A 22,019-nucleotide genomic window follows, 5' to 3' on the forward strand; every position below is an offset into this window, starting at 1 on the left:
CTCTCCTACAATGCCAAGTCACAACAATCAGCAAAGAGGCACTTTCTTAATCATTTTTGGGATGAGGGCATCACTAGTTAGGCCAGTATTTATTGCCCATCCCTAATTACCCAGAGGGCAGGTAAGAGTTAACCACATTGCTGTGTATCTGGAGTCACATGTAGGCCAGACCAGGTAAGAATGGCAGTTTCCTTCCCTTAAGAGCATTAGTGAATCAGATAGGCTTTTCCAAAGAGCAGCAATGGATTCATGGTCATCATTCGCTATTAATTCCAGATTTTTATTGAATTCAAATTCCACCCTCTGCCATAGTGGGATCGAACCTGTGTCCTCAGAACATTCCCTGGGTCTTCTGGATTAATAGGAGAAAGTGAGGACTGCAGATGCCAGAGATCAGAGTCATTAAGTGTGGTGCTGGAAAAGCACAGCAAGTTAGGCAGCACACGAGCAGCAGAAGAGTCGACGTTTAGGGCATAAACCCTTCATCCTGATGAAGCACTTATGCTCGAACCATCGACTCTCCTGCTCACCGAATGCTGCCTGTGCAGCTGTGCATTTGCAGCGGCACACTTTTCATCTCTGGATTAACAATCCAGTGATAATACCATTAGGCCATCACCTTCCTCACTGAATAAATTGTTGGAGCTACGCACTGACAAGTGCCCAGGTCCTGACAGACTTCATCCTAATAATCATTTAAAAAAGCAGCCAGTGAGTTAGTTGATGCCTTGGTTTTAATTTTCTGTAATTCCTTTGATTTTGAGATATTCCTTTTAGATTATTATTAAAAAAAGGAAGAAGACAGAAAACAGGAAACTGATGAACATTGGTCATGGAAGCTTTAGAGCATGGCACTTGGATGAATGTGGTAATCAGGCAGAGTCAACAAGATTTTGTGAAAAGGATGTCATGTTTGAACAATCTGCTGGAGTTCTTTAGCAGGAGGTAATACAAGCTGGGGAAAAAGGAGAACTAGGGGATGTACTGTACTTAGATTTCCAGAAGGTAACAAACCACATAAGGAGGAAATAACGGTTCATGGTAGGGAATAATATATTGGCATGGATATATATTGTTTGCTGCCAGGAATCAGACATAAACATAACTGGATCCTTTCAGGTCAGCAAGATGTACCAAGTGCCACATTGATCCCTGATGGGACATCAACCGTTAACCATTTATATAATTGATGAAGGGGCAGGGAAGGTATGGGTGCCATATTTGCTGACAACTGGTAACCAGGCAACAGTGGATCCTTCCCAGGAACAAAAGATTCGGAGGTGGAGGTCAGAAAAGTGCTGCTGGCAATCAGAAGCTACAAGCTCCATTGACCAGCTACACCAATGGGGTGGTAACATCCAACAAGGTTAGACTTCAAGCTACAGAAGCGGAGGGGTGAGGGTGGTTGGCAGGCTGTAGATATCATTGAAAGTCATCAGTTCCTTACACCCCACCTTTAAAAACTTTCTCACACATCTCCCCCCAGAACTCTTCCCCTACCAGATGAATTGATCCATTCTTTCAGTAAACCTGGTCTCTTGTGGGGAATCTACATGCCAATGTGCAGATTGTATATTAATCCAGGCTGCCTTGCCCACATTACTGATCAGCTGAAAGTTGCCTGTCATGTATCATGTGAACATGCTCCTGACATACCCCTTGCCAAAGCATTGGCATCTGCTTTCCTTTCGTTGGTTGCCATACTCAATAGATTCTGTCCGTTTGCCCAAGTAGGGACTGAAAGCTTCAAGCACCCACTGATGGTTGAACCATGGTGAGTAGCTCACTGGTTAGGGTCATCCTGACCTGAGGTAGCTGTTGGCTGACCAGTGGGCCATGATAGTCCTTTTTGTTATACTCCTAAAGGTAACTGCATTAAACTGAATTCAAGTGCACATTTTTATGTGAAAGCCTTATTTCAGTTAGCCACACTCCATAAAATTCATTTCCCACTGTTTACTAGCTCCCCATATTTATACAACCAATTCAAACTCAATTACCTCTTAAATAATGTATCCATTCATCCATTCCCCAATTCCATTAGGTCTCGGGTATTCCTTCAGAGCACATTAGATCATATCACTTCACACCATTAGCTACAGCCTGTAACTTCCATTCCCTACACCAAGTTACATGTGATTATTATTCATAATCATTGATTTCCCTGTTGTGTTAATGTTTTAAAAAGCACTTTAGTGGTTGCAAAACAATTTAGAAAATACTGATCACTTAAGAGGACTTATTTCTTTCCACAGAATTAAAAATGACCAAAATCTTGCTTTCGGCCCTCATCCCAAAGATTGTCTGACATGAGCAGACATAATTGCTTCATGAGTGTTGACTGAAAATGACATTGGAAGCTGCATCAGAATTCCCCTGAATTTAGTAGACCCAGCTTTCAGTGTGGCATGCCGAGGTAATCGATAGCTGCATACCCATGTAGCTGTTACTATGGAGCCTGGTAAAGAGAGCAGTGGCTTGTTTTCAGGTACATGTTGTCACCATCTGCAGCTATCCCCATTGGTGCATTGGTCTACCTAGTGTCTGCACTAGTCAATTGCAACTTGGGTGTTCTTGTTGGCATGTGACAATGTGAGTCTGTGCCCGGGCACTGCTACATAGCTGCCCTCTGGCGTCTCCTTCAGTGACCGACCCAAAAGGGAGGGTGTTCATTGTTCTATCACTTGCTTGTAAGGTCATGCCTGTATCTTGAATATTTTTTTTCTTTGACCCTCTCCGCTGTAGCCTTGACTGTGTTACTAAGGAGTTGAGCTGCTTCAAGACATTTCCAAGGACCTTCAGGATTGAAAGAAAGGAAGATCTGCCTTTATGTGGTGCTTTCATATAACCACTGGCTGTCTCAAAGTGAGTTAGGGTTAGGGTTCAAGTGAACCTTAACTCTATCACTGTACAATAAAACACTCCTAAAGTGTGGTCATTGTTGTAATGTAGGAAAACTTTGTGCAAAGCAATATCCCAAAACAATGCTATGATAGTGACAGTGCAATCTGTTGATTGAGGGATAAATATTAGGCATGACACCACAGATAACTCCTCTTCATGATAACATATTGGAATTTCTTAATGAGCACGCAAGCAAGGAGCAGCAACTTTGGTTTAACATCATATCTATGAGGTGGCATTTCTGACAGTACAGCACTTCCTCAGCGGTGATCAAGAGAGTCAGCCTTTGGTTTTACGCTCAAATTCTAAAGTGGGATTAGGACCCAAAACCCTGTGACTCAGAGTCCTTCCTATTGAGTCACAGTGAATACATTGTAATGAATTCTAATCTGATACTTTCCTTGAATTGCCTTTTGCCTTAAGTTTCAATCTCATTAAACTTAACTTCGTCTTCAATATTCTACTCACAGCATGGATAGGATCCTACTCCCACCCGGCTTTGCATACACAGTCCTCAGGTTACAAGTAGGTTCCATTTCTGAGTCCTTTTGCAAGTTGGAACATGATGAAGGACAATTCAGAAAGTGTTCGTATATTGGATATTTTAAATTACACCAGTGTATGGGATTGCATTTGTAAGTACGAGCGTTTATAAGTTGGTCATTGAAAAACCCGTACTGAAAGCCATACAAATGAGCAGATAGTTGGATGTTCACATTGAAAAGGAACCTACCAATAGCAATTTGATCTAAACTGATAAGTTACAGTCCACAAAGGTGTCTTACTTTGTTAGAGATGATTGACAGTTTGAGGGGCAGCACTCCACAAACAGAGGGCAAAGTGAGGAAGCAGGTCTCCATGAACTGTCAGAGTCAGCGTGGGGATTGAACCTGCACTGTAGATAGCACTCCCTAGCCATTGAACAACCTATACTGTTGGAAAATTCAGGATATCTAATAAGGTCTCACTCTATCATTCGTTCCCCATTGCCTTGATATTGTTAAACGAGTTATCAAATTTAGTTCTGAATTCATTGGTGGTCCTCATATGTGACAGAATTCCATATTCTAACTGCAAACTGTGTTAAGAAGCTCATTGCAGTTGTTCCAAGGAAATCACCTCAGCAAAATCAATCAAGTTGGAAAAGTGGCTTTGTAGAGAATGTGCGAGTCCACACAAGGGCTTGTGACCAGGGGGTTCCATTGTCAGTGACCCACTGTCAATGATGAAGCTCCAATTATGCCCTGCCCTGCATCTTGGGCAAATTCAGACACCCCTGACATCGCTGCAAAGTTCCTACAGGGGCTTTCGAGACAAGGGTTAGAGCTAATGCAATTCAACACGTTCTCAGTTCACAAAATGCTGGGCACTTGCAGATCTTTGATTTTCCAGACTGAATCTTACAATGACATGTATTCACAAGAAAAATTAAACATCTTGCAAGTTTGCCTTGGGAAATTGGAGGGAGAAACTGTTCCCTCTTGTGAAAGGATTGAGAGGTTCAAAGTTAAAAATCACACAAGGTCAGGCTATAGTCCAACACGTTTATTTAGAAGCACTAGCTTTCAGAGCACTGACCTCACCAAGACCTTCCCCACGCCTCCACTTCTCACCTTTAAACAACCACCAAACCTTAAACAAACCATTGTTTGAGGCAAACTGCCCGGCTTTCAGGACAAAACCGTACAACCCTGTCATGGCAGATGCTGCAAGACGTGTCAGAGTGTCGACACAGACACCACCATTACACGTGGGGACACCACTCACCATGTATGCGGCAGGTACTCATGTGACCCCGCCAACACTGCCTATCTCATAAGCTGCAGGCAAGGATACCCTGAGATATGGCACATTGGCGAGACCAAGCAGAGGCTACGGCAATGGATAAATGGACACCACACAACAGACTGGAGTGTTCTCCTTTTGGTAGGAGAACACTTCAGCGGTCCGGGACATTTGACCTCGGACCTTCGGGTGACCGTCCTCCAAGGCGGACTTCAGGACAGGCAGCAGTGAAAAGTGGCCGAGCAGAGGCTGATAGCTAAGTTCTGTATCCATGGGGATGGCCTCAACCGGGACCTTGGGTTCATGTCACATTACAGGTGACCCCACCACACACACACACACAGAACACACAGGCACACTCCTGCAGACCCTCTCTCATACGCTCACACATACACTCCCGCACTCACACCCACACACACACCGTCTCATAGACTTATGCCCCTTTACACTGTCACTCACACACATACACAAACTCTCACACAGACACTCATACCCTCCCCCTATGCATATGCCCACATGCATGCGCGCGCGTGCACACAATTGTGGGGTGAATTTGTACTTGCAGAATTACATTTTATTTTACGCAAAAACTGCATGAATCCATGTAAGATTCTGTGAATCTCTTTTTCAGAAATACAATCAGTCTGAATATTGGGGGACAGACAGCCTCACACATCATATCTTCAATGCATTATCTGAGCCGACATGGCACCTATTGTTAAAGTTCACTTGAGAATGGAACTTTAAAGTAAGTTCTCAGATTTACATATGAAAGAACTAAGACCAATATGGTCATTTCAAAAGATGAGAGACTTAACAAACAATCCAGGTCTTTTTCAATATATAATTCCAGTTACATCACACTGTAAACTTTTGCTATAAATTCTGTGCCTTATGATCTTATACTCCACAACCACCTGATGAAGGAGCAACGCTCCAAAAACTAGTACTTCCAAACAAACCTGTTGGACTATAACCTGGTATTGTCTGATTTTTAACCTTGTACACCCCAGTCCAACACTGGAACCTCCAGATCATAGAGGCGAAAGCAAAAATGAGGAAAATAAATTTTTCCATGCACTGATTGGGTTAAAGTCAGGAATGCACTGCCTGAGTGTGTAGTGGAGGCAGATTCAATTGCAGCATTCATATGGAATGAGACTGTTATCTGAAAAGGCAGAATGTGCAGGATTATAGGATGGAGGCAGAAGAATGGAACGAAACAAAATGCTTTTTCGGAGAGCTGGTACAGACTTGATGGGCTGAATGGTCTCTTTTTGCACCATAACAATACTGTGATTTTATTGTTACTAGCAACAGCTTATTTCCCACACCCTATGTCCTTTGCCACTGCAGTATGCCCCAAGATAAATTAATGATACTTTAATGATTACAATTAACATAAATGTGTGATCTTTGCAAATTATAATTAGAATGCATTCACCCCATTGTGCTTTGTTTTGACAGCACTGACCTCTGAACTAAAGTAAAAGTGCTGAAGAAAATGTGTGTTAGTATCACTGACACTCCAGCAACTTATGAAGGGCTCTGGCCCGAAACGTCGAATTTCCTGTTCCTTGGATGCTGCCTAACCTGCTGTGCTTTAACCAGCAACACATTTTCAACTCCAGCAACTTAGTCAGCCATGTGCCAATGGTAAATCTCTCACCTTTTGTTTATTTCAAAAATATACATTAATCATAAAAAAAACTTTCTGTACATATATAGCCACTAGACCAGTTCAATTCTGTACACATTGGTAGAACTAACAAACTCAAAGCATTTCGTACTTATATAAGGCTATATTTACATATATTTGAGGCACTGGGAGGGTCCAATAACTGAACAAACCCCATTCTACTTTGGCAGAAAGATCTTAGACTGTGGTCTTTCCCCATTGTGCCTTGGCAGCAGCTAGCTAAAGCTTTAGTCCATCTCTCAGCATCTTCCCCCATCCACTTTGAGGGTATCATGCAATGGCACAGAGATTCTGGATGTACATAAGGGATCTGACGGCCACGACACCTCCTCACCACCAGAAAAGCGATGTCTTGGCACTGGTTAGAAAGCTCTGGTGATGAGGCATTCTGTCAAATGATTTTGACGGACTGCTCAGAGAACAACCTGACGGGATCCACCCTCTCCTTTTCACGCAGGGTCACAAGGATGCTGTGTGCTGACCACGTCCTGATGGATTTCTGGCCAAAGTTGTTTCCTTTGCAAATTTCTTCATGATGGACACGTAATACAAAACAGAACAACAACTTGGAGCATCCTACAGCAGCGAGACCCATCCTATGCAACAGAAGGGACAGGTAGAACCTCAGTATGTAGTGACACTTGGTGTTCACATACTGAGGGTCTATGCCCAGTTTGATGCAGCCACACTGAAAAGTGGCCATCAGGATGAGGGCAGCATTGGGTACATTTCCCATTCCCCACTCCCCCCACTATCTCTCACCTTTGAGAAGGTTCAAATCCCACTCCAGAGGCAGGCGTATGAAATCTAGGCCGATACTTCAGTGCAGTACTGAGGGAGCGCTGTACTGTCAGAGGTATCACAAGTTGCTGAGATGTTAGCCTATGCTCTCAGGTAGATGGATCTCTCTTTTGGCACAATTTTACAGAGACCTTGCCGGTGTCTGATTTAAAACATTGCTAGGCAAAAATCAGATCGTCTGATCATTATTATGGAGCTCCGATTGAGACAAACGAGTTATTTTGCTTCCTAACTATTCATCGTGTCAATTGTTCAGAAGCACTAAACTGCCTGCAAAGCACTTTGAAATGTCACAAGATCATGAAAGGGAATAAATAAATCCAAGTTTTAACTAATGGGGGCAGTTTGGTATTTATGGTGCTTTTGTCATTCTGGTCAGGATTGAATACACATGGCTGCATCCATTTAGGTAACCCAACATCATGAAACCAAATTGTACCTGTAGTATAGAGGTAAAACAATAAAGCCAAGTTTAAGTCTAAACCCACCCCAGAGATATGTCATAAAATGTCTGCACAGCTAATGAAATGGAAGCTCAAAAGAAGGCATTTCGGCCCATCAAGTCTGCTCTGCCATGCGATCAGATCATGGGTGATCTGATCATCCTAAACTCCAATTTCCTGCCTTTTCCCCATAATCCTTGGTTCCTTCCAGCTTAGAAATCTGTCCATCTCAGCCTTGAATATACTCAATGAATAAACCTCCACTGTTCTCTGCAGTAAAGAATTCCACAGGTTAACTAACTTTTGAAGGAAATTCCTCCTCAGCTTTGTCTTAAATGGGTGATTCCTTATTTTGACTCTCCCACAAGAGGAAACAACCTTTCCACATCTAACCTATCAAGGCACCTAAGAAACTTGGACATTTCAATAAAGTTGCCTCTCATTCTTCTAAATTTTAGTGAGTACAGACTCCACCTCTCCTCATAAGTCAGTCCTTCCATCCTGAACCTTCTCTGGACTGCCTCCAATTCCAATATATCTTTCGTTAGTCAAGGGGAGCACAATTGTTCTCAGTATTCCAGCTGTGATCTGACTAGTGCCTTGTACATTTTTAGCAAGACCTCCGTACTTTTATATTTTGCCTTTGAAATGAAGGCCAACATGCCATTCACGTCCTCTATTACCTGTTGAACTTGGATGCTAACTTTCATGATTTGTGGCACAAATCCCTCTGTGCTGTAGTTATCTGCAGTCTTTCTCCATGTAAATGATCTCAGCTCTCTTCCATCCTTCTTGCCAAAATGAAAAACCTCATATTTTGCCATATTATATTTTGTCTGCCTAGATTTTACTCTCTTGCTTAAATCTGTCTATAACTTAGCTACAGCAAATTGACATTGCTCACCTGAATCATTAATAAATATATTGTCAATAAGTGTGGCCCCAGCACTGATCCCTGTGGCCCATCACTAACTACGGGTTGTCAACTTATAAATGACCCCCCTCAGGCCAACTCTCTATCTTTGATTAGTTAGCCAATCCGCTATGCATGCTAAAAGTAATTATTAAAAGAATAAGTATAGAATCTCAAGTGTGGAAGCTGGCCATTCAGCCCATCAAATCCACACCGACCATCCAAAGAGCACCAACAGCCTCACCCCACCCTATCCCTGTAACCCTGCAGTTTCCATGATTATCCCGCATGGACGATTTAGCATGGACAATCCCCCTAACCCGCATATCTTTGGACAAGGCCAGAAGTCACATGACACCAGGTTAGAGTCCAACGGGTTTATTTGACATTGCAAGCTTTCGGAGTACTGCTCCTGACGAAGGAACAGTGCTCCGAAAGCTTGTGATTTCAAATAAATCCTCTAAACTATAACCTGGTGTCATGTAACTTCTGACCTTGTCCACCCCAGTCTAACACTGGCACCTCCACATCTTTGGACAGTGGGAGGAAATTGGAGCACCCGAAGGAAACCCATGCAGACACGGGGAGAATGTGCAAACTCCACACAGACAGTTGCCTGAGGCTGGAATCGAACCCGGGTCCCTGGCGCTGTGAGGCAACAATGCCAGTCACTGTGCCACCCTAAATAAGAATAGTAAGAAAATAAAAATAATTATAATGACACAACTAAAGTGAAACAACCACAGAACATCAGGGCATCACCATGAAACAGAGACCGATAACCAGGTTATATAATCAATGAAGATAGACAGACTTTCTACTTTTGATTCACAGAATAAAGTCAGTGCACATCATGTTCTGTAACACTCCCAACATGAAGCAGTGTGAGCTGCGTAATGACAAGATGAGGTAAGTGATGAAAAGGCTAAAGATAATCACTGAGTGATTGCATTGGTAAATGTGAAGCGCAGTAAAGTACATAACCTTAGTGAATACAAATAGTCACATTACAGAGCACTCAGGCACAATTCCTACATCAACATGTTGTTGGCTTCAGAGGTTTTAGCTAAGAGGTAACCATATAAAAAACAGCACTTGCATGAGGGAGCAAGACTCTGGTAAACTCTGTGACTGAGCCAATTGGGTGCTACACAGATATAAAAACTGACCCTTGCCTAAGTTTATTCCCAGTACATCGATGAAAAGATTTTATGAAAGCACAAATTATCAGACTTGCCTTAAACCTGGGATGCGAAAGTGCAGCTCCTCAGTTGCTTCCCTGTTGCTCAGATTCCAGTCAGTTATACTCCAGCAACTGGCGTTGGACAGATATTCGCTGGATACCCACTTTCTGCCAGGCTTTGTGCTAACTTTATGTTAATCAAATTCAATGCTAATTGACATGGCTGTCGTACCATGTGCAGGGGCGGCACAGATGGGCTCAGTGAGGTTGGGAGCATGGATTCTCAGTCCCGTGCTTGGCATTTCCTCACAGGACAATGTAGCCTTTCAAATACAATCCAGCTGTCATCATTTGGGAAATGATCTCATTTGCTACGCACAATAAAAGCTTATGAATAAATCGTTCTGTAACTCAGCTGTTTAACGGTTTAGTGGACCTACACAGAATTTCACAACTCAGAAACAGATTTAGCTCGTGCTAAATGTTGGCAGAGTGTGGATATTGGTCTGTGAAGCAAATCAACAAAAGCATGACCAATTCATTCAGAATCTTGAAATAGTTACAGTGCAGGAAGAGGCCATTTGGCCCATCATATCTGCACCAAATGTGGAGAGCATTTAATGCCATTCCCTGCTCTCTCCCTGTAACTATAACCCTTCTTCATTTTCAAATAATAATCCAATTCTCTTTTATATGTCTGATTGAACTTGCCTCCAACAAACTCTTAGGGAGTGCATTCTAGATCAAGACAATTTTTTCATATGCCTTCATTGCTTCTTAGAAACTATGCCCTTTCATTCTTAATCCTTCCACCTATGCAAACATTTTCTCCGTATTATTATCCCTGTCCTAACCCATCGATCACATCCCCTCAACTTTCCTGTCTCCATGGAGAACAGTCCCAACTTCTCTAACTGTCCATGCAACTAAAGTTCTTCATTCCTGGAACAACTCTTGTGATTTTTTTCCTGCACTTTCTCAAATGCCATCCTATTCTTCCTACAGCATGGTGACTAGAACCAGACACAATACTCCAGTTGAGGATGAATCAATGTTTCAGCCAAGTTTAACATAATCTTGTTGCTGTTGTACTCTAAGCCTCTATGTACTCTAACCTGTCCTGCTACCTTTAGCGATGTATGCACACATACTGGTCCTGCAGCTGTTGTACCAAATATAGAATTGTACACTTTTCAAAAATATTGGCTCTTTTGCCCTTCCTGTCAAAATGCATTACTTTACATTTCTTTGTGTCAGAGAATACCTCACTCATACCTTACTTCATCTCCTGTCAATGTACTCAGCCCCTATTGTACTCACTGTATACCCATGACTGCATCGCCAAATACCAGACGAATGCCATTTACAAATTCGCTGATGACACCACCCTAGTCGGTCGAATCTCCAATGGCGGTGAAACAGACTATAGACGGGAGGTGGAAGACCTGGAAAAATGGTGCACTGAGAACAACCTAGCTCTCAATGCCGGCAAAACCAAGGAACTCCTTATTGACTTTCAGCAGGATGTTACTCATGCCCCCATACACATTAACAGCACAGAGGTGGAACGAGTGGAAAGATTCAAGCTCCTGGGAGTGGTCATCCACAACAAGCTTTCTTGGACTCTTCATGTGGATGCACTGGTTACAAAGGCCCAACAATGTCTCTTCTTCCTCAGGCAGCTGAGGAAATTTGGCATGACGGTGAATACCCTTGGCAACTTTTATAGGTGTGCTATCGAGAGCATTCTGTCTAAATGCATCACTACCTGGTATGGCAACTGTACCATTCAAGGTCAGAGACGGTTACAGAGAGCGGTGAACTCAGTCCAGACAATCACAAAGGCCAACCTCCCATTTATAGAATCCATCTACCAGACCCCACTGTCAAGGAAAGGTCGCCAGCATTCTCAAAAATCCACCCCATCCAGGCAACGTTTTTCTACAACCTCTACCATCAGGGAGAAGGTACAGAAACCTGAACACATGCACCAGCCGATTTTGTAACAGTTTCTACCCTCCTGTTTTTAGAATACTGAATGGATTCACAAACTCTTAGCATTTGTCTGTATCTGTGTTTTTGTTTTTGCTGCTGTTTTCCTATTATTTACTATCTTTGCTACTTAACTCTGATCTGCCTGTATTTTTTGCACGACAAAGCTTTTCACTGTGCCTCAGTACCTGTGACAATAAATTCAATTCCATTCAAAAATCGTTTAGCTCTTTTCTGCATCCTGCAAAGTGACAATGACAGTGTTTATTGGAAGCTTCTCAGCATTATTCAAGGTTTCTTGGTAAACTTGAGGATTAAGTGTCAGTAACAATATGTAACCCACTCAACCTCCTTTAGGTCCTTATCAATCATGGGGTGTCATAGCCTCATTTCTCAAGCAGAAAGGCAACAGGTTAAACTCTCACACCAGGACTTAAGCTAACGCTCAGTGAGCATAGAGAGAATACTATGTTGTCAGAGTTCCATTTACGACAGTAGATCATAAGTAGTACAGAAGGAGGCCATTCATATTCAACTCCCTCTTTGGAAGATCTGAGTGATTTCCTCAAATTTCTACCAAACTTTCTTGTCCAGTTTTGATCTAATTTCTATTCCACAGTTACTATTGATACTGCTTTCACCACCTTTCAGGCAGAAGTAATAAACTGCTGTCTTTTCCTCCCCTTACCTTAATTCTGTATCCTGCTATACTGGAACCAGTTTCTCCCATTTACTGTCAAAACGCTGCATAACCTTAAAAATCTCCATTAAATCGCCTCCTAACTTGCTCTCCTCAAAGCCAGACAGCCTCAGTTTCTCTACTGTCTCCATATTAGGAAGGTCATTAATCTTTAATAAGAGTAATGATCTTCCTAATATAGAGACAGTAGAGTAATAAGATTAATGACCTTCAATAAACCCCTTCTGATCTCCTTGAGATTCTTTCTAGAGTAGCCCAATGACTAGATTTTAAAAGCTCCCTGGGGAAAGGCTGGGAGGCAGGAAGAGCATGTGTAAAAGGGTGAGGGGAGGACAGAGGGTGGGGTAGCTGTCAGTGCCCAGTATCCTAACACTGTATTAAAGGAGGGTAAGAGAGCAAATGGCTCTCCTGTTCAAAGCCAAACAGAAACACTTAAGTGGCCAGTTAAAGGTCTGTTTGTGTTAAACAAGCAACAATTATTTCTCTGCAACAGAGTAATCCCTGGCAACCTCACAGTAATCTTCCTTTTCAGATAACCTTTGGCCCTCAGGAGCATTCCCTTCCCCATCCCCAGCCCTTACTGGCGCCTACCTGACCAGCCCCAATGGTACAGTTTGCATGGTATCAGGCTGTGTGTCAATCCTTGTACCCTACTCACCTTGCTGCAGAACCAGCAGTGGTGCTGCTGAGCAGCAGGCCCTCTGATTGAATGGTTTCCCCTTTGAAGGCAGGAACTACCCTCAGTTGTTTGTCACTGCCAAACTGTAACCCTGGGTTCTGCTGACAGCTGAAGTGGTGCTGACCCATCTACTTTTGGCGGTACCTCCCGAAAGAGCAATAAATTTGAAGTGATGCAGTACGATGACAATGCTTAAAAGACATTTGGATGGATACATGAGTAGGAAAGGTTTATAGGAGAATGGGCCAAGAGTAGTTTGGTGGGACTGGTTTAGTTTGGGATAATGTTCGGCATGGACTGGTTGGACCGAAGGTTCTCCTTCTGTGGTATATGACTCACTCTATGATTAAACTTAGAGTAACTTTGTTACTTTTGTATACCAAGTCTAAATTCGCTCTAATGACCCTCAAAGACATTTACACTTCTCCTCTTCACTGGCCGGCAATTTCACGACTTGATGATCCTTTGGTGAAATTATTTCAGCCAAGTTGACTTCTTAGTTTAAAGTGTGACCTTTGACTGGTGGGCCTTGCAGGAGATTCAGAGAATGCTGCAGCTAATAAATATTTTATTTTGATATATTTATATATAAACTCCAGAGGTTTAAATGGATATTGGATTAGGGTCCTAGTGCCTTTTTAGTGGAACAGCATGTCAACATTTTATTTTTTAAAATGTATTCACTCATGAGACGAAAGCGTGGCTGGCTGGACCAGCATTTATTACTCATCAGGTGACTTCCTAAGCCACTGCAGTCCAAGTTCTATAGATTGGACACAAGTTCCAGGATCTGGATTAGTGTGCTGGAAAAGCACAGCAGTTCAGGCAGCATCCAAGGAGCAGCGAAATCGACATTTCGGGCAAAAGCCCTTCATCAGGAATAAAGGCAGTGAGCCTGAAGCGTGGAGAGATAAGCTAGAGGAGGGTGGGGGTGGGGAGAAAGTAGCATAGAGTACAATAGGTGAGTGGGGGAGGGGATGAAGGTGATAGGTCAGGGAGGAGAGGGTGGATGGATAGGGGGAAAAGGAGATAGGCAGGTAGGACAAGTCCGGACAAGTCATGGGGACAGTGCTGAGCTGGAAGTTTGGAACTAGGGTGAGGTGGGGGAAGGGGAAATGAGGAAACTGTTGAAGTCCACACTGATGCCCTGGGGTTGAAGTGTTCCGAGGCGGAAGATGAGGCGTTCTTCCTCCAGGTGTCTGGTGGTGAGGGAGCGGCAATGACCATTACCTTGAAGGAAGGCCAGGGAAAATACATCACTGGTAAGGGCTTCATCCAGGAACGTGACGTATGGCAAAATCATAGCAAGGAAAGGTGTATGAAGAAAAATTTTCATAAACAACTTGCGACTAAGTTTGATCAGCTCTCTAAAGTCACACCAGGAGATCTAGTGATGAATTCACCACCTGAAACAAACCTTGGACAATGGGATGTCTAAGCAACCAAGGTAAGTGTGAGAATGCACCATTGTTTCATACTGTAATAACCCTGTAACATGTTGAGTCGAACAGTATCTAAGTTGTTGTATGCACTGGTACCTGGGCCAATACTCTTACCCAAAAAGGAGGGGTTTACACTGTCAACAAAACAACATTTTCCTCTTGTACTGTTACCAAACAAAATGAAAAAAAAACCTTTTTTAATCAAATGATTTTTCACCTGGGTTGCACGAAGAAGTTGCCTGGATATAGATTTTTCAGCCTCGAGGGTTAGCAATCCAACCCACATGGGATGATCAGCCACTCCATGAACCTGCTGAATGATGGAACAGGCTCAAGGGGCAAAACAGCCTACTCCTGTTCCTACTCCTTATCATTGTCACATATTTGTTCCCCACTGAGAACCAGCAATGCTGCAATACCTTACTGCCATCGCTGCTTCCCCAAAACTTTATCAATATGGAGTTCATCCTCAACAGAGCTGTCTGTAACTCTGTGTGCAGCTGATTGAACGGACTTGTCTGTATCAGGTTCTGACAGTCCCACCTGAATTACACAACATTCCATTCAATAAGTAGCTCAATTCAATTCTTGTTAATCAACATCTTTGACTGCGTCTTGACAGGTGATAGCAGAGTAACAGGCATTGGAATTGCTACTCTCTGTGATATCAATGCATAATGGTCAAGACATTTGGCAGTACCTACTCTTGGTACCTACAATGCACATTTACGTGGGAGGTCCAGGAAACTGTGTACTTGCACCCCTTCATCAATCAGATGTTCCATAGGTTGAGACCTGCTCAGGTTCATGTACCCAACCTCCATGTAAGTGATTGGGTGACAGCAGGGAGGGTGAATCACTAGGCCTCAGTGTGTGAATACTTAAGGGCTGGGAAAGAACATTGCTGGGGATGTGGGTGCAGTTTGTGAACAAGAGAAAACTGGATGAAGGGTTTAAGGATGGGATGTTGACACTGAGCAGAGCAGTGGGGTGTCCTGAGGGGCACATTTGAGAGCAAGGTTGGAGATGTCGCGATTAAGAGTGGCAGTGGTTAAGATTTGGAGATGCCGGTGTTGGACTAAGGTGTACAAAGTTAAAAATCACACAACAGCAGGTTATAGTCCAACAGGTTTAATTGGTAGCACTAGCTTTCGGAGCACTGCCCCTTCATCAGGTGGTTGTCAACCTGATGAAGGGGCAGCGCTCCGAAAGCTAGTGCTTCCAATTAAACCTGTTGGACTATAACCTGCTGTTGTGTGATTTTTAAGAGTGGTTAAGGTGAGAGTATTAACCTTTAACTGGATCTGTGCTGCTTAGTGTTGGTTTTAGCTGGTGGGGTTGGTTTCTAAAGGCACACATCAAAAGTACAAGGGGGAGCAGAAGTGAGTGTTAGGCCCATTTATTCTCATGTGGACTGATTAATGCCTGCTCCAGGCATGGATCATGAAAATCTCAGTCTGGAATTTCACTGCAATGGAAGGTTGAAGTCCTTCCCTCAAATACACGGAAATTCTAATTTTCACAGGGTGTGTGTGTAGGAGATCGAGTCGAGGTACATTGTTCATGGAGGTAGCTGGCCATTTAAACCACAAGCTGCCTCTGCTCCAGATTTCAGTAGCACAAAGTTGTGATGCATGGATTCATCCTGGGACATCTTTGCTGGAGGTCAGGTAATCTTTAAGGGTGGTTAAGTGTCCTTTGGGATTGTTAAGTAGGCATCATTCTCAGATAAGATTCCCCAATTTATTTCAGTGACGATGAGTAAGTGAGGACTGCAGATGCTAGAGGGTCAGAGTTTGAAGGTGTGGCACTGGAAAAACACAGCAAATCAGGCAGTATCCGAGGAGCAGAAGAATTAACGTTTCGGACATAAGCCCTTCATCAGGAATGTGGAGGGGGAAGGGGGCTGAGAGGTAAATAGGGCATTGAGGGGTGGGGCTAGGGGGAATATAGCTGGGAAGGCGATTGGTAGATGCAGGTGGGTGATATTGATAGGTCGGTGGGGAGGGTGGAACGGATAAGTGGGAAGGAAGATGGACAGGTAAGACAGGTCAAGAGAGCGGTGCAGAGTTGGAGGGTTGGATCTGGGATGAGGTGGGGGGATGGGAGATTAGGAAACTGGGGAAGTAAATGTTGATGCTGTGGGGTTGGAGAGTCCCAAGGCGGAAGATGAGGCTTTCTTCCTCTGGTTGTTGGGTGGCTTGCATTTGGTGATGGAGGATGCCCAGGGCTTGCATGTCCTTGAGGGAGTGGGAGGGGGAGTGGAAGTAGTCGGCCACAAGTTATTTCAGTCCCAAACAGATATGCCAAGATGTCAAACTCCTGGGTGAGAAGAGACTAACAGGCTCCCCTTCCTTATTCAGCACCTCACTTGGTTGCTTACAAGGTTAATTTCAAAAGGATCCTTCCCTTACATCTGTTTTTCCACCAGATCAAATGAGTTTTATGTTTTGTCAAGATCCAATTTCGCCAGGTTTATCGAATTAACAAAAATGTGAGTTCATAGAGTCATAGAGTCGTAGAGATGTACAGCATGGAAACAGACCCTTTGGTCCAACCCGTCCATGCTGACCAGATATATCAACCCAATCTCGTCCCACCTCCCAGCACCCGGCCCATATTCCTCCAAACCCTTCCAATTCATATACCCATCCAAATGTCTCTTAAATGTTGCAATTGTACCAGCCTCCACCACTTCCTCTGGCAGCTCATTCCATACACGTACCACCCTCTGTGTGAAAAAGTTGCCCCGTAGGTCTCTTTTATATCTTTCCCCTCTCATCCTAAACCTATGCCCTCTAGTTCTGGACTCCCTGACCCCAGGGAAAAGACTTTGCCTATTTATCCTATCCATGCCCCTCATGGCAGGGAAAACAGCCCCAGCCTCTTCAGCCTCTCCCTGTAGCTCAAATCCTTCAACCCTGGCAATATTCTTGTAAATCTTTTCTGAGCCCTTTCAAGTTTCACAACATCTTTCCGATAGGAAGGAGACCAGAATTGCACGCAGTATTCCAACAGTGGCCTAACCAATGTCCTGTACAGCCACAACATGACCTCCCAACTCCTGTACTCAATACTCTGACCAATAAAGGCAAGCAGTTCATTAATTATTAAGTAGGAAAAAACATAGTAAAGCAGCCCTCATGCATTCAAATTAGGAATAAGAGGTCAATCCATCAAAAAGATACAAACTAAAAAAGATACGGACAGATCAGTCTCTGAGTTCCATGCCATGTTGTTGTGACATGCTACAAGATGTGTAATTCTGGTTAAAGTGGGATTGGTAGATAAACGATGGATTTTAAGATCCTGGATCTGCAGGTCAGCTGACAGGCCCTGGTTTTGTTTTAACTGCAGTTTGACTTCTTTTCAGCAAAGAGAAAGATAGATTTTGTTTCAGTTCACCTGCAATGGAAAGGTGACTAGGGATTTTCTCAGTTATGATTCTCACAGCACACACCTTCACCCACTAGCACTTACTGGCCAGGATTGGAACTGCCTTTTAACTTCTTTGGTTAACTATACACACAAAGAGAATACACACAAACTACTCTCATCCAAACCACACCCTGTTCTCCTAACCTGTTCACAGTTGGAGATACTCACAAAGTGTTATAGTTCAGTTTGCAGTGCATTTCTCCTTTTGAAGTCTTTCTCTTTGAAGTTTTCTTCAGGCTTGACTTTCCTTCATCAGGAAGGGCTTTTGCCTGAAATGTCGATTTTCCTACTCCTCAGATGCTGCCTGAACTGCTGTGCTTTTCCAGCACCACTCTCACCAATATCCTGCACAACCTCAGCATAATATCCCAGCCCCTATACTCAAAGGTCTGAGCAATGTAGGTTTCTATTTAAGTTATTGTGTTCTATTCACCTCAAATATTTATGTCGTGATGAGTTCCAAATATAAACTACTCTCCTTACTTTTTAAGACACAGCCTTTGATTTTGCCACATTAAACAATAATCCTGAGAGATAACTAATGACTGGTTTGGCAGCTGTGGTTTGGTACATTGCATTGGCCTGTGAAATGGAGCTTTTGTGTTGAGTGTTGTTGAGAAAGACAGTTTGACATTTCAACTCCTGGGAAACATAAAGCCTTTTAGGTCCTTAGACAGCAGCCTCTGTTAAACACAATTTAATATTGAATTTCTGTTTACAGACGAAGTATCGACTTGTGGACTGTGGTTTATTTATTTTCATATCAGCCAACTTCTAATGTAAAATTTAGTTTCAGAATTTAGCTTTATTTCTCACTGCTGTAATGACTCTACACCTGGGACCTAGATAGAATTGTATAAGTCACACACTGTAGTAGTCAGACCATGGAATGCAAGATATTCAGCTACCTATATTTTATTCTTATTACTCACACAGATTGAACCGAAGTTTTGGATCCATTATTAATGTGCTTCTTCATTTGTTAATTGTGTTTTTGTCAAAAGCTGACTTTTCTCTGGTTAGTTCTTGTCTAGATTTGTTCGTTCATACAATTGATCGCAGAACTGCTGTGGTGCAAGAGGAGACTGTTCAGCCCATGGGTGCCTGCACCAGCTCTCTGAATGAGCGTTAGGACTTGGTGTTATTATCCTGTCTTTTTCCCCACAACTCTGAATATTGTCTCTGCAGAAATAACCATTTAACGCCGTCTTGAAGCGTCAATTGAGCTGATTTTGTCCACACTTCCAGGCAGCATGTTCCTGTTCTGTCCTCTGTGATTTTTCTTTCCATGTTATAATTGCTTCTTTTGCAAATTACTTTACATTTGGGCCCTCTCATTCTTGATCCTTTTATACAGTTTCATTATTGACAGAACCAAATGATCCTCAATGCTGCTGCCTCAAGGAGAAAATAGTAGTTTGCAGCAATAGACATATTTTTAAAGATGTTTGCATAAAACATAGGTTGCAAGTCACGTTAATGTACAAATGTGTGCAGTTTGCACAGAAATATTTAGCAGTCACTTTTCTCTGAAGGACCTCATCACATGCATCAATTTTACCTGACAGCAGAACAAAAATGGTTTGAGTTATTGAAAAGATGTGAGCAGTAATACACATCTCCTCTATCTTTTAGTGATCAGTAATAGTTTTGAATTTTCTTGCTGTCCTGATAAATAAATTGGTGGTTGTCAAAAAAAAACAAGAATCATTTTGAAAGTCAGCCTCCTATCGCTTTGAGCAAATGAGGTTTTACCACATAAGACCAGCAGGGACGAACGCTCGCCTTAATTAGATATTTTACTGCAAATGTACATAAAAGTATTCATGTTTGTTCCACATTCTATATCTTTGTCTTTCAAGATGATAGAGATTGCAGGTTTGGAAGGGTTTTCTGATAAATATATCTAGTGATGATCAGTTAATGTGAGGGAGAGAATGACATTCTGGGGTTTTATTTGGTATGATAAAGTATCCATGGAAACCCATCAGCTTTTTCAGAATGTGAAGACGTCTGCTGCTTTGGGGATCAGTTACTGAGTGCAGGCAACTCTGATACAATAACTTCACTGCGGAGTTACCTGCCTGGTGCTCTGCGGATTATTTTGATTAAATTGGTGGGGCTTCCTTTGTCCTGCTGACTAGTGTACTAACTAACATGAGGCCAGACAGCCTTGGGGCTCCTGGAAGCTAACACAAGCTGCAAGGACAAGGACAAGCTGTGCTCGATTACAATGACATCCCTGGATTGCAGCGTCCCTGAGTCCCCAGACACCGGACTTGGAAAAGTGGTTCAGGGACAAACTAATTGTCCTTTCTCAGCTTCAAAAGCAAAACTGCTCATGGGTCTGAATCTATTTATTCGAGTGTGGAGGCATGTAGTGACCATGCCAACTCTGTCCAAACTGGATTTCATAAGCCATCATGGCTGTTCTGTGTCCCTCAGCTAAAGAGTTGACAGAGAGCAGGCTCAGGGAAATAATGGCTGTCTCAGTCATTTTGAGTCACAGAGGAGTACAACACAAAAAAAAAGGCTCTTCAGTCCATGTGTGCTGGACAAAAACAACGGCCAAGCTATTCTAATTCTAATTTCCAGCACTTTGCCTGTAGCCTTGGCATTGCAAATGTGCAACTAAATACTTCAGAAATGTTAGGAGGGTTTCTGCCTCCACTACTCTTATAGACACTGAGGTTTGGATTCCCATCACCCTCTGTATGAAAAGGGTTTTCCTTACATCCCCTCTAAACCTCTGCCCATTAAATCTGTGCCCCCTGTTCATTGAACTTTCCACCAACATGCCCCCCCATAATTTTATACATCTTAATCATGACTCCCTCAGCCTTCTCTACTCCAAGGAAAATAACCTCAGTCTGTCCAATCTCTCTTCATAACCAAAACTCTTCAGCCCAGGCAATACCCTGGTAAATCATCTCTACTCCCTCTCCAGTGCTCTACATCCCTCCTGCATTGTGAATTTCAGACAATACTCAAGCTGTGGCCTAACTAATGTTTTGTACAGCTCCAGGATAACTTCTCTGGTCTCAGCAAAGGCCAGTTCAGCAGGGTCTGGTGAAGAGGATGAGGGAGCTGGGGAGCATAAAGTTTGAGAGGTCCAAGGTCTGCTGTGGGGGTGTAAGGAGACAAGGGAAAGTGTGGTCTTGAGGGGTGTGGATGCTTTAAATGGGCATGGGGGACCTACAGGAAACTTGCTCCATCCACTCCTGCCATGGGTAAAATAGCTGGGCTTGGAAGACACTGAGCTGGATGAGCCACTTAAGTACTGTGGCAACAAGAGCAGATCAGAGCATAGGAATCCAGCAGTGACTAATTCACCTCATGACTCCGCAAAGCCTGTCCCCAATAAACAAGCCCACAAGTCAACAGTGCAATGGAATATTCTCCATTTGTGTGGATGAGTGCAATTGTATTAACACTTAAGAATTTCAACACTATCCAGGACAATGCAGACAACTTCATTAGCTACCACCTTCAACATTCATACCCTCCACCACTAAGGCACAGTAGCGGCAGTGTGTACCATCTACAAGATGCATTGAACCAACTCTCCAAGGATCTTCCAAACCTGCAACCTCTATCACCTTGGAGAACAAGGGCAGCAGATACATGGGAATACCACCACCAGTAACTTTCCCTCCGAACCACTCACCATCCTGTTATTTCCTAGAACTCCCTCCTTAACTGTGTTGTGAGTACACACACACTAAATGGACCACAGCATTTCAAGAAAGCAGCTCATCACCACCTCCTCAAGGACACTTAGGGATGGGCAATAATTATCGGCCAAGCCATGACATTCACATCCCATGAGCGAATTTGCTTTTAGAAAAGGATGGTTACTAATTGGCTTCATGAGGCCTTCAATAGGCCCATGTGTGGAGAAGTGAGCTATTCAATTCTCTGTTGTACCTGGTGCTGTGCGGTTTATTTTGATTAAACTGGTGGTGCTTCCTTTGTCCTGTTGACTAGGGAAGTTCCATAAAGTTCCATCCAGGTCAGGTCAGGCCAGGCCATTCACTGAT

At 43.1% G+C, this 22,019-nt stretch overlaps 1 protein-coding gene across 1 annotated transcript in view; it reads right to left on the reverse strand.

Annotated features, from left to right (window-relative positions):
• Window positions 1-22,019, reverse strand: part of fez1 (fasciculation and elongation protein zeta 1 (zygin I)) — a 94,479-nt gene that overhangs the window by 32,759 nt on the left and 39,701 nt on the right. The window lies entirely within an intron of this gene.

This window comes from Hemiscyllium ocellatum, chromosome 29 (assembly GCF_020745735.1).
Source record: "Hemiscyllium ocellatum isolate sHemOce1 chromosome 29, sHemOce1.pat.X.cur, whole genome shotgun sequence".
In the NCBI taxonomy this organism is placed as follows: Eukaryota; Metazoa; Chordata; class Chondrichthyes; order Orectolobiformes; family Hemiscylliidae; genus Hemiscyllium; species Hemiscyllium ocellatum.